Source organism: Neophocaena asiaeorientalis, unplaced genomic scaffold, assembly GCF_003031525.2.
Source record: "Neophocaena asiaeorientalis asiaeorientalis breed wild unplaced genomic scaffold, Neophocaena_asiaeorientalis_V1.1 scaffold226, whole genome shotgun sequence".
NCBI classification, from domain to species: Eukaryota; Metazoa; Chordata; class Mammalia; order Artiodactyla; family Phocoenidae; genus Neophocaena; species Neophocaena asiaeorientalis.
In genome coordinates, this window is record NW_020173037.1 from 7372273 (window position 1) to 7385309 (window position 13037).

General features: G+C 39.9%; 1 protein-coding gene across 3 annotated transcripts in view; it reads right to left on the bottom strand.

Annotated features, from left to right (window-relative positions):
* Positions 1–13024, bottom strand: part of CA8 (carbonic anhydrase 8 (inactive)) — a 210899-nt gene extending 197875 nt beyond the window's left edge. For all 3 annotated transcript variants that reach the window (XM_024742665.1, XM_024742664.1, XM_024742663.1), the window contains exons 1-2: positions 12835–13024; positions 11773–11862 (exon numbers count right to left, since the gene is read on the bottom strand). The gene's annotated coding sequence lies outside the window, so the exon portion shown is untranslated. The remainder of the gene's footprint in view (positions 1–11772; positions 11863–12834) is intronic.
* Between the last annotated feature and the right edge of the window lie 13 nt (positions 13025–13037).

Here is a 13037-nt window from a genome sequence, read left to right on the forward strand (position 1 = left end):
CTGTGGCCTCTCCCACTGCAGAGCACAGGCTCCGGACGCGCAGGCTCAGCGGCCATGGCTCGCGGGCCCAGCCGCTCCACGGCATGTGGGATCTTCCCGGACCGGGGCACGAACCTGTATCCCCCGCATCGGCAGGCGGACTCTCAACCACTGCGCCACCAGGGAAGCCTAAAAACAATTCTAATATAATTTTTTCTGTAATCCTTTGTTTTTTTGTTTTTGTACCTTTGATACCATTATTCTGAGCAGGCATCCATGAGCTTTACACGAATGCTAAAGGGATCTACTGCTGAAAGAAAACACCACGTTTCCTGCCGAATTTTTAAAAAATCTCTCAGATTACTGCTCCTCAGTTCAATTTTGAAGCTCATGTTACAGGGCCCACTGTCCCATTTTTTCTTAGCATCAGAACCACGTGTGACTGAGGTTATAGTCATTAGATTTTACAGCAAGGGTTCTCCTAAGAACTTGGAAGTAAGTTTGTGCCCTGAGAGTTCAGGCTCACATTCAACATGTAATGATGACAGTCAGGTAGTGAAAATGACAGATAACACACTGAGAGCTTCACACACCCTCTGCGTTGCACGGTCATGCTATGATTTTGATATTATTTTCCCCATTCTACAGATTAAGAAACTGAATTTCAGATGGAATCAATGTCTTCATTAGGTCACATGGTAGGTAATTAATGAGACAGGGGGCTTAATATACTGCAAAATGAAGTTCACCAGAAGCAACCTAAAGATGCACGTTGAATCCCAGGGCTAGAACTTCATGGTAATTTGATTGAATTGGGTAAGTCCATCAGAAGGAGGACTGGTCAGTCTTAGAGGCTGGAAAAAGGAAAATTTTGGAGATAAAAATTGGTATTCTCTATTGAAATATTACTCAGGGTAGTTTTTGACTCATCAAAATATTTGGTAGTTCGTTAAGGCTATTGGGCCAGGGTTACAAATGCTTTCGGAGGCCAAACAGATACGGCTTGCAGGTCAGAGTGAGACGACAGGGTGTGGTCAAACTGATGAAATGAATGAGGGGACGAAATGCACTAGGAGGCATAGGTTTTACCCCCAGGAAAGACCATCCCAAACGTGAGCTGGATGTTTCGTGTTCCCTCCGCTTAAAGTCATTAAATATTTCCATGCACTTTACTCTTTGTAAGGAAAAGAAAAAGCTAGTGGAATGCATTTCACATATTTCTGTCTCTGAGATAGTGATTTCTTATTGCAATTTGACATTCTACTTTTAAAAATCAGACTTGTAAACTAGGTTAATGTGAGTCCATTTCTGAGAGATGGATTCACTTTTGATGTGTAGAGAAATCAGCTTTCTAAGCTTCATTTACTATATATACCAACCTGTGAGTTCCCTTGGGAGACTCAATCTAACCCTTCTTCATGAACATAAAGCATTCATCACTTCCTTGTGGAGGACAAATACATTTTTCTTACATGTTACATGCTGATGACTTCTAAATTTGTATGTGGAGGTCAAAACTCTCATTGGACCCATATTTCCAGCTTCCAGCACTGCCACTTTCTAGCTGTCATGACATGAGAAATTATTTAAACTCTTTAAGCTTCAGTCTCTTTTTCTATCAAATAAAGACTTTTTCTCTGTATATTTATTTTTATTTCCTTTAGCTATATTATCAGAATTTGGAAATTTAGGTGTAAGTATTTGCATATATTAAAGGATTATGATAATCCTTTCACTACCTTTTTGAAAATTGATTCAATTTGCCCTTTTAAGTTTTACAAAAGAATTTTCACTTCCTCACATTTTTTTCCATTTCTGATTATTATTCTTTTTCTTTAAATATTTTAAATTAAAAAACTATCAGTGGGATTAACATATACACACTACCATATTAAAAAACTGAAAACCAACGAAGACCTACTGTATAGCACAGGGAACTACACTCATATTTTGTAATAAACTATAAGGGGAAAGAACTGAATCACTTTGCTGTACACCTGAAACTAACACAACACTGTAAGTCAATTTAAAAAAAAACCCTCAGGGTAAAATGCAAAAAATAAAAACACATGAATTCATTTAAAAACTATCAGATTTGTTGTGAAGATTAAATGATTTGGGAGGTTTGTTACACATTTTCAGTTGTATTAAACGTATGTGAATTTTAACAATGATTGTCAGAGACTTTAATAGATACACAGGTAGAGCATGCAAACAGATAATACACAATAGAAGAACCACAAGTGTCTATCAGACACTTGAAAAAACATTTGGTCCCAACAACCGTACCAGCTGCATGGTATTTCTATCTGGAGCTCAGACCACTCCCCCAAGCCCCAGACCCAAATGTCCAATTGCTCATTTGATCCCTCCACTTGAATGACCGTTGGCATCTCAGTTCAACGTGTCCAAAACAGAATCTTTGATTCTCTCCCCTCTTTCCCACCTACCTGTTCTTCTCCTGCAATTAATGTGTTACCCTGTTCATTTGGCAAAATATCTAGGAATCATGCTTGTTTGTTCTCTTTCTCAGTCCTTCCATATGTACTACATCGGCTAGCTGTGACTGGCTGGACCCTGGAAGCTTGGCTGCTGCCTGGACCCCTCTGGAAGCCAGAGGGGAGGGACACGGTCAAGAGCCTCAGGAAATCAGGGTGGGCATATACCCTCCCTCTTGCCTTGCAAAAAATCCCATCCCTTCTGGAAGTTCACCTCTCAAAACTATACCAGCAGATCAGAAGAGAGGAAAAAGCAAGCGCCTAGGGACCCTGACACCCACCTGGGTGGTGTGGAGGGACCAGCCTGAAGCAGCTCCTCGGTTGCTGGTCTCCAAGGGCTGGGGTGCTGAGTCCCTCCTAACCCCATATGCTGTCTCCTGCCTCGGTCTCCTCTGGCCTCGGGGCCAGGTCTCCTTGCCTGTCCCCCTCTTATAATTTCCAGTCTTCTTCTGGGTGCCAAACTTTCAGAAACCTCTTCCATGAGGTCAAAAAGCAAGCTAACTCTCCCTGTGCTTCAGTATTTATGATGAGCAAGGTGCTCTCAAGTGCGGGGATCAGGGAAGGGCCCCCTCCTCTGTCCAGAGTCCAAGACAGTCACTGAGCCTACCTGTTGCTTCTTTTCACAATTTATTTCTTTTTTGTAACAAACTATGGCTTTTGCTGTGTCCTGTAAAGACTTCTGTTACAGTTTAGTTCTCTGACAGGATGATTTTTATTAATTTTATCATTCATCTTTATTGCTTTTATTGCATCTTCTATTATTGTTTTATGAACCCTTTGTTTTCAATAAATAAAAATCTCTAGGTTTTTAATAAATAAATTAAGAGCCTGTAATTTCTTATTAGTTTTACTAGAAACATTGCAGTTAAAATGGTTCTCTAGAGCTGTGTCAAGTTAGAATAAATTTTCATTTATTTATGTTTGGATTTTTCTTCTGAGTCTTTGAAGGTATCTATTCTGAGTTGGAAAGCTTTATAATAGGTATATCTTCTACTAAACTATATATATATGTCCATTGCTTACAGGCAGAAGTCTAAGATGGTCCCCAAGATCTCCACTCCCCCGTGTACACACACTTTCTTCCAGTTGTTCAACCAAATACTAACTTAGATGCTGCTGTGAAATGATTCTGCAGATTCAATTAATGTCCCAAAACAATTGACTTCAAAATAGGGAGATAGTCCTGGATGGGCCAGACCTAATCACTTGAGTCTTTAAAAGTGACGGGGCCCTTCTTAACAAAGAGATTCAAAGCAGGAGGGATTAAAAATGAGGGAGATTCTCTGTTGTTGGCTTTGAAGATGGAGTAAGCCATGTGGCAAGGAATGCAGGAGCCTCTAGTTGCTGATAGCAGCTCCTGGTTAATAGCCAGAAAAGAAATAGGGACCTCAGTCCTACAACTGCAGGAGGCTGAATTCTGCCACATCACATGGGCTTGCAAAAGGACCCCAAGCTCCAGGTGAGAATGCAGCGAAGTGGACACCTTGATTTTAGCCTTCTGAGATCCTGAGAAGAGAACCCATCTACACCAGGCCCAGACTTCTGCCCTACAGAACTGCGAGCTAATAAATGGGTATTGTTTTTCGCCAGTAAGTTTGTGGTATTTTGTTACTCAGCAGTAGAAAACGAATCTAGTAGGACATGCTTATATTGAGATATGACCTCTACACCATACGATGAGTCAGCACAGTAGGGGTTACAGTATTCCTGGAAGCCTTTTTTTTTTTAAAGAATACCATGTGTTTTTGCTGTTGTTTTGTTTGTTTACGCCAGGTCTTAGTTGTGGCAGGCGGGCTCCTTAGTTGTGGCATGTGAACGCTTAGTTGCAGCATGCGTGTGGGATCTAGTTCCCTGACCAGAGATCGAACCCAGGCCCCCTGCAGTGGGAGCGTGGAGTCTTAACCACTGTGCCACCAGGGAAGTCCCCTGGAAGCCTTTTCTATGCTGGACAACTTGGAATGATTCAGCTACACACATGAGAGACTGAATAAATATACCCTAGGGAGCTAAATGTCTCCCTCACTCAACTCTCAACCCTTCCTTAACCATTACCAAAAACAAAACAACAAAACCCTGTAGACACTCCAGCACTTCCCAACACAAGGGGGAAGTGTCAGTGGAGAGAAAGAACAGAATTCACAAATTAAAGTTTAAATATCTTACTTTTGCAAATTTTACTAAAAAAGAAAATTGACCACGTGAACACATTTGCCTTGGAAGGGGTCATGCAAGTGAGGGACCCTGAGCTTAAGGTTCCTTAGCTTCTCTCTCTCTCTCTATATATATATCCTTAGCAGCTGGCATAGTACCTGACATATGAACAGCATGTCTCAATTCTTTCTTATACAGCTACATTAAATTAATCACTGAGTAGTTGCTTCCTGACTTCAAATTTTTCTTAAGTGAATTCATGTTAATGGTGGGAGGCCTGTATACTGAGTCCACCCTCCGTTTCCTGTACCCTGGGTCGCTTATAGTCAAACATACTATACAGAGAGTCCCTGACTTACCATGGTTTGACTTAACGATGTTTTGATTTTACAAAAGGGGTACACATTCAGTAGAACATGTACTTTGAATGTTGACTCTTGCTCTTTCCCGGGCTAGTGACATGCTGTACAATACTGTCTCTCGTGATGTTGGGCAGCACAGGGAGCCGCAGTCACCAGGGAGCCACGCGATCACGGGGGTAAACAATGGTACACTCACAACCGTTCTGCACTTTGACGACCATTCTGTTTTTCACTTTCAGTAGAGTATTCAAGAAATTCCATGATATATTCAACACCATTATACAATAAGCCTGGTGTTAGAGGATTCTGCCCAACTGTAGGCTAATGTAAGTGTTCTGAGCACGTTTAAGGTATACAGGCTAAGCTAGGTTCAGTAGGTGTATTAAATGCGTTTTCAACTTAACAGATATTTTCAACTTATGATGGGTTTATCTGGATGTAACCCTACAGTAAGTCAAGGGAGATCTGTATACTTACTTCCTCATCTCTGCTTGTTTCCAAGAAAGAAAATGTAAATAATTCAGTTTTTGTTTCAACTAGTGATTCAAAAGCCTCAGTCTGTTCTTTTATAAATAAGCAAAATAGCTTATCTCAGGGTTCAGATGAGACAATCTCACTTTTGGCATTTGGATTTAGTGTTTTTTGGAGTGAAGTGAAACGAGAACCTTCCAGAAATGCACTCAGTTGATTCAAAGAGAGAAAGTGGGATCTAGTTCTAAAGAGGTCTTTGTCTATAATTGATTTTTCTAAAGGAAAAATTAACAAAAATTAGAGTATATCAATGATGAATAATCTGCTCTTTCCAACAGATGCTTTTGTATTATAATTTGTATCAAATACAGTGTGAAGAAAATTATCCATTTACTAAGAATAAAAAATCTTCTCCGTTAAGTCTAGTAAGGAAAACTTCAAGATAAGACCCCAAAGTGACATAAGCCTGCAGTTCTTCTAATAAATATTACAGTACAAGAAAACACTACATTTAAGGAATAAGATGGTAGTCAAACTCTACTTGTTTGTACCTTAAACCTTTTAAAGGCAGTGTTTCCCCTACCTCCATTTAATGTAGATTTTTAAAATTAATTTTTTATTGGAGTATAGTTGATTTGCAATGTTGTTAGTTTCTGCTGTACAGCAAAGTGAATCAGCCATACATATACACATATCCACTCTCTTCTAGACTCCATTCCCATATGTCATTACAGAGCACTGAATAGAATTCCCTGTGCTATACAGTAGGTTCTTATCGGTTCTCTTTTATATATAGTAGTGTGTATATGTCAATCCCAATCTCCCAATTTATCCCCCAACCCCTTTCCCCCTTGGTAACCATAGTTTGTTTTCTACACCTGTGACTCAATTTCTGTTTTGTAAATAGGTTCATTTGTAGCATTTTTTTTAGATTCCACATATAAGCGATGTCGTATGATATGTTTTTCTCTGTCTGACTTACTTCACTCAGTATGACAATCTCTAGGTCCATCCATGTTGTAATATAGATTTTTTTAAACCTGAGACATAAAACGCATGATCAACTGCTATAATATTTGGACATAACACTGCAGGTAGGAAATATGTGCAGGTAGGAGAATATTGATTCCCATAAAATTATTCAAATAAGTTAATGAAAAAGTAGAAATAAATTGTTAACTCTGTTGAACCACATGAATCCTTAAGGACTTGAGATGAAAGCAAACAGCAATTCCTTTTTAAAAATCCTTTTTAGGAGATCGTTGTCATTGTATTCGATCCTCAAAAAATTGCTTTGAAATGTAATTTTTAAAACCTGAAAAATATGTTTTCTCTTCCTTTTGCAACTGTAAAATGATTCTTTTTCAGGTCTTTTCTTTCAGAAGTACTTTTAGACGTGCACAAAGCCAAAACCACAATAAACTTCTTTATAGACTAATCTGTCTATAGTAAAATTTTATTGTAGACAGGTTAAATGAAACTGATTTGACCCCAAATGTATCTGATTTCAGATGGTTAGACATTTATTAGATCCTTGTTTTCACTTGATCTCTGTAGGTTGTGGTAGCCAGCTTCTAGGATGGCAGTGATCCTCACCTCTGGTTATTAATGTCCTTGTGTAGTCCCTTCCTATGTTTTATCACAGTGGGTCCATGGGACCAGAAGGATACAGCAGGAGTGGTGGGATGTGACTTCCAAGGTTAGGTCACAAAAGACACTGAGGTTTTGGCCTTATGCTCACTCTCTCATATCTCTCACACTGGGAGAAACCAGCTTCCATGTCATGAAGATACTAAGCAGTCCTCTGGGAGGTCCATGTGGTAAAGAACTAAGGCCTCAGCCATAAGCCACCTTGCGAATAAATCATCCAGCCCCAATCTAGCCTTCAGATGACTACAGACTGCAGCCCTGGCTGAAAGATTAACTGCAACACCATGAAGAGACCTCCAAGCCAGAGCCACCCAGCTAAGCTGCTCCTAGATTTCTGATGCATAAAAATTGTGTGAGAATAAATGTTTACTGCTGTTGTAAGGTTATACTGTACTTTTTCGCAATGTTTCATTTCAAGGAATTGCTGGGAATTGATCCCAGATTACTTACATTGAGAAATTTAAAAGAGCGGTAGAAGTACAGCAATGATTCTTGGACAAATTTAAATTAGCCTTGCAGAATTTTAAATGGGAGCCTTTGGATGTAACCTCAATGTCTGAAGAACAGATTTATTTTTTTACTAACTTCTTTAAAATAAAAAAGTTTGGAAAAATAGACTCCTATTTTCTCCATATTAGAAGTGAAAATGTGATTCTTTGATAGTCATTTTCTTCTCTCTCACTCCATATGTTGAAAATTCTGATAATGAGACTGTTAGAAGCAGAGATAAAGATTATATAGGAGGGAGGGGAGCTGGAAGAAGGTTGAAATGTGATCTCGTAATTCCTGGCACCCATCTCACACAAAAGACATCAGTGACAGAAGGTTTTCAGTGTCCGCACCTCCCACTGGGACAGAGCTAGCTTATCATGTCCTCACAATTGGAGAGAAAATGGATTTCCCTTTATCAAAATTTAAAGACCTTTACGGGTAAAGATTAAAATAAATTGAAACACTCATGGGAGTAGTAAATGGTTTCTTTTCAGCAAAATATGAGGTATACTCCTCAGGTATCCTCATTCTCATTCTGATCCTGACTTTTCCAAAATAAGGACACCTACCAATGAACACGAGACACAGAACACATTCAGGATAAATGGATGAATATGTGTTCAAACCAGAGGGTTTGAAGATTGCATGGTCCAGTCTTTGCTGACAAAAACCCAACAATGCAGATAGTAAAATATTACCGATGTTATACAGTTCTATAGGGGTCAGTCTTCTAATATACCTAGATACATTCAAGAAAATCATTCACCTGCAATTTGGTATATACACTCTCTCCTAGTAATAATGTACTTTTCAGAGTGCTCTCATATCTACCTCACAGTGATTCTATTAGCAACTGGAATTATCATCTCTATTGAGTATATGACAAAAATTCTCAAGGTCAGCTTGTTGGTGGCAAGAAAGACTGTAATTCAGGCCTCCTGGAATCCAATATTGGGCCATTCCCCAGACCACTCTCTCTGTGGAAAGCACTAGGCAACTGTTAAGGACTGAGAAAAGTAGGTAGTTTAAGAACACTATTTTGGTTTTTAATTCACTTTTAAATTTGTTATTAATCATTATGTAGTTATATTTTTTTAATCCACGATTTTATAAAATGAGCTTATTATTATTCCAATATTCACTGTTTCTCTCATTTGTGCACTTATGTAGGCCCCTTCTGTTATGAATAGTAAGTCCATCGATAACAAAACTAACCTACATACGAAAGAAAGTTTCTTCACTCACCTACACACACATTGACTCAGGATGTGAATTTGCAATCATTCCATTTTGACCCTTCAGGTAAACTTCTGAAGGATGAGCAGAATGGAATGGAAGTATAAAGCAATTATACTCCAATAAAGATGTTTAAAAAAAGAAAAAAGAATGCAATGGAAGAGAGAAACCAGTCATTTCTGGCTTTGACAAGTGGTCAGAAATCAGTCATGAGTAGAAAAGTAAGAGAGGGAATACTAAGTGTGTTACCCAACAAGAACATAAATGGCAGATGAGGTGGATAAGGTGAACAAAGTACAGTGGAGAGGGCTGCTGAAACATCTGGAACGACGAGTAAAGCAATAACTATGAAAGATAAGGCCCTTTAAGGCTCAGCTTAGATGGCTCTCCTTCCGCTTCTGCTGGGGAGCAGCTACATATACAGGTTATCATTAGCAGAGAGGTTTGACTGCACAGAGACCATAGTAAATCAATTGCTTGCAGACATAGCAAAACCCTATCAGTGAGTGGCAAGTGACAATTAAGCTGATTGTTACAGAGTAGAGTGGACACAAGCAACACACTTCGGGTGTCACTGTCTCCCATCACCCCAGATGGGACCATCTAGTTGCAGGAAAAGAAGCTCAGGGCTCCCACTGATTCTGCATTATGGTGAGTTGTATAATTATTTCATTATGTATTACAATGACTACCCATGACTTAACATGACAGAGACTCTAATCTCCTTTAAGGGAGCGTCTTTGTTGGGCTCATTTAACTCCTACAGTTCTTAGTGACAGGTTGGAGGTGGAACACAGGGAGAGGGTGAAGGAAAGGGGGAAATGACTTCAGTGTTTAGTGTCTCCTGAGAGCTTGACACTTTGCTAGGCACTTGTGTCATCTCATGAGGAATCTAAGGCTTAGAGAGTTTAGTAATTTATCCAAGATCACTCATCTGACAGGGGGTAAATTCAGGAGTTGAACGGAGTTCTTTCTTCCTCCAGAACTGGTACTAAGCTTATGAGTATATGCAGGAAAATTAATTCTGTCATGGTGTTTAGAAATGGCTTAAAGCAAGCATTTCACAGTGGTTCTTAATTATTTCTGGGTCATGGACTCGTGCGAGGATCTCTCCCATAAAATTACATATATGCAAATCCATACAACATTGTGCATATCATTTCTGGAGGATCACAGGGCTCCCAGAGTGCATTCGAGAGCTGGCTAAGGAAACCATGGGAACCAAAGTAAGAACCTATGCATTACAGTATTCCAAGCCACTGTTCTCCCATCCCATTCCCCCACTACCTCTCTTCCCACAGTCTGAGAGTGATCAAAACCAGAGAAAATTTAAACACATGAAAAGTTTGGTTGGAAAGAGTAAATTCAAAAGTCTAATATAATACTCTACTTTAAAATGTCATGGAAAACTTGAATAAGGAGACCTTGGAGAATGTAGCCTTAAACAATCCTTAAATTTCACAGTTATGACCTTCAGACCACATATGATGTAAGACTGAGAGATGAGGTTACCAGAATTCGTCCCCAAGGGAATGAAATAGCTGAAAATCGAACAGAATGGAAAATCCCACAAAGTATCCTATAATTTAAGGGAAGAGAGTTTTATTTCTGTCATTTTTGCCTAAGGAGTTTTTCTTGAAAAAATGTCTTTGGATTTTGGGGGCTACGTAAAGTGTTTAAAATGAAATTTGTGTGGGTTTTATTTACACCTTGTTTCAAAGAGAATTGAAGACAGCATATAGGCTTAGAGAAAATATAACAAAATATTATGAATTACACATAGAAAAAAATAAACGTTGAGACATAAAATAGAGACAGGAAAGGAGCTGACTTTAAAACAGGAATTTGTATAGTGATTAGGCCTTAACTCCTTCGAGGTAATTTTTAGAAATTATGCAGCACTAAGGGTTTCACACATTAAGTATATGTTTTTCATAATTTACAAAATATCTTCACATATATTATCTCATTTGATCCTAAATTGACTTTGAGAGGCAGTTATTCTCTACATTTTCCAGACAAGGAAACCGAGGCTTAGCGAGGGACTTGAAAAGCTAGTCCTTGCTCTCTTCAAAGCCACTGATTGTGATAATTCCTGCGCACCAATAACTAACACCTCTCAGTTCTGTGCAAGAACCATATACACTTGACTCCTGTGGCCCTGACATTTTCATGAGAGAAAGATTACCACCTACTTTACAGCTGCTTTAGATCTGGAGGTGGACAGACATAAAATTAAAGGACTTCAGACTTGGAATAGACCTTTCAGGTAACACTTAACTCCGCTGCTTTATCACTGAATGTGTCAAAGCTCTAGGAGGCCAAAAGATTTGCAACAATCATCCAACCAGTTTGCGGTAAGACCAAGATCAAAAGCAGGTTTCCTAAGTTCTCTTTACACTGCATTGCCTCTAAAGTTCTATACGTATCCTTTTCTATAATTTTTTACATTCAGTTCTGACCTTTCTCTTCCCAGTTTCCGTGTCCACTGGGTAAAGTGCCGCATGCATCCTGACATGGCAACAAGCCCGTGCATGACCTGGCACCAGTGACTTCTCCCACAGTTCTCCTCTAACAGTATGGGAATGCTTCTGATCATAAGGATGCTAGGCTTTCGTGGAACATCCCCACAGAGTTGTCCTGTTCAGGTTATGTGTAAAGGGCATACCGCTGAGAGTAGTAAGAGATTGAGTTTCTCCTGGAAGGAGGGAACTTTCTACATGTCTATCACCAGGAAAGACTTGAGTGAAGGCACTCAGATGGGAGGGACAAAATGGCCTTTGGAACATGGCAGGCCTAAGAAGGGACTTCTCCACCCCCAAACTAAAGATGGGTGAACTAGATTATGCAATTCCTGGTAATTTTTCACATCAAATTTTTGTGTGCTGTCTCTGAAAATCCCCTCCAAACAGTAAAAACAAACAAACACAAACCTGTGAGTTGACGTTTGGAAAGGCCATTCAAACCATGTAGCAACGAAGTACTGCCAGCCCAGCATGAAGGTTTCGGTAGAATGACAGATCCTAAAAGGGAGAGGAAAATATTAGGCAACAGGAACCAGAGCCACTAAACCCCAGTCACTTCTGCCCTAGCAATGGCTCTCCTTCCACTGCCAATATTAGAGGCTATGGGTTAGCAAATAAGCTTCCTTATGCAACTTCATATTCCCTGAACAGATCCAGGACCTTTGCACATTGTTTCTTGCGCCTAAACTTCAGTTCCCTTCCCCCACCTTCTGTCCTCTTGACAAACTCTTCCTTCATATTTCTGGGTCAGACATCATCTTCTCTAGATAACCTATCCTGACACTTTTAACTCTGTCTTGCATCTCCTCTTCCAAAATCTGTGTGCTCCTTTAGAACAGTGTCTGCCTTTAGTTCCAGGGCCTAGCAGTGCATGAAATATAGTATGTACTTAAAGTGTTAGTTGAATAAACAAAAAAGTTACTTTTTTTCCTTTAAGTGCATTTTTCAATAGGTTATTCATGAACACTGCAAAATTTCAAACTGCCCTTGAAAAATTCAGTGAAAAGTAGATCTTCCCTCCAATCCCATCCCTTCCTTCCCCTGGTCCCAGGTGTGTCCTTTCAGATTGACTACGTACTATGGGTCTTTAAGTATATTCCTGTCATTTTTCTACACAATGGTAAAATAAAAGTTATTTATATAACAATAAAATATAGCTTATAAACATACAAATGTAATTTATCACTTACTATATATAAGATAGTTGTATATATAATATATATAACATAAATGTATATTTATACACTGAGTCCTGTGCCTTGTTTTTGCGTAACGTTAAGTCAGGCTTTTTTTTTTTAAGACCGCATAGTATTCCACCGCAGGTGCATATCTTGGTTTACCGCATATTCCCTAACTTAGGGTTTCGAATTTACAAACACTTCCATTTTCCCTGTCAAAGCCCCGCCCCGCACCACAGATACAGCCTCGCCCTCCAACCCCGCCCCGAGAGGCTCCATCATTTTCGAACACCTTGTCACGAGCCCAGGGCAGGCCCTGCGCCGAACGCGACCTCCGCCTTCCCACCACGTGTCCCGCGTCCCCACCGCAGGGCGGAAGGACGCGGCTCCGCTCGCGTCGCGGCGACGGAGTCGCAAGGCCCCTCCCCTGCCCCAGCGTCTCCCGGCCGCCGGCGCCCGCCGCTCAAAGGTGCCGGCAAGACCAGCGCCCGGCCC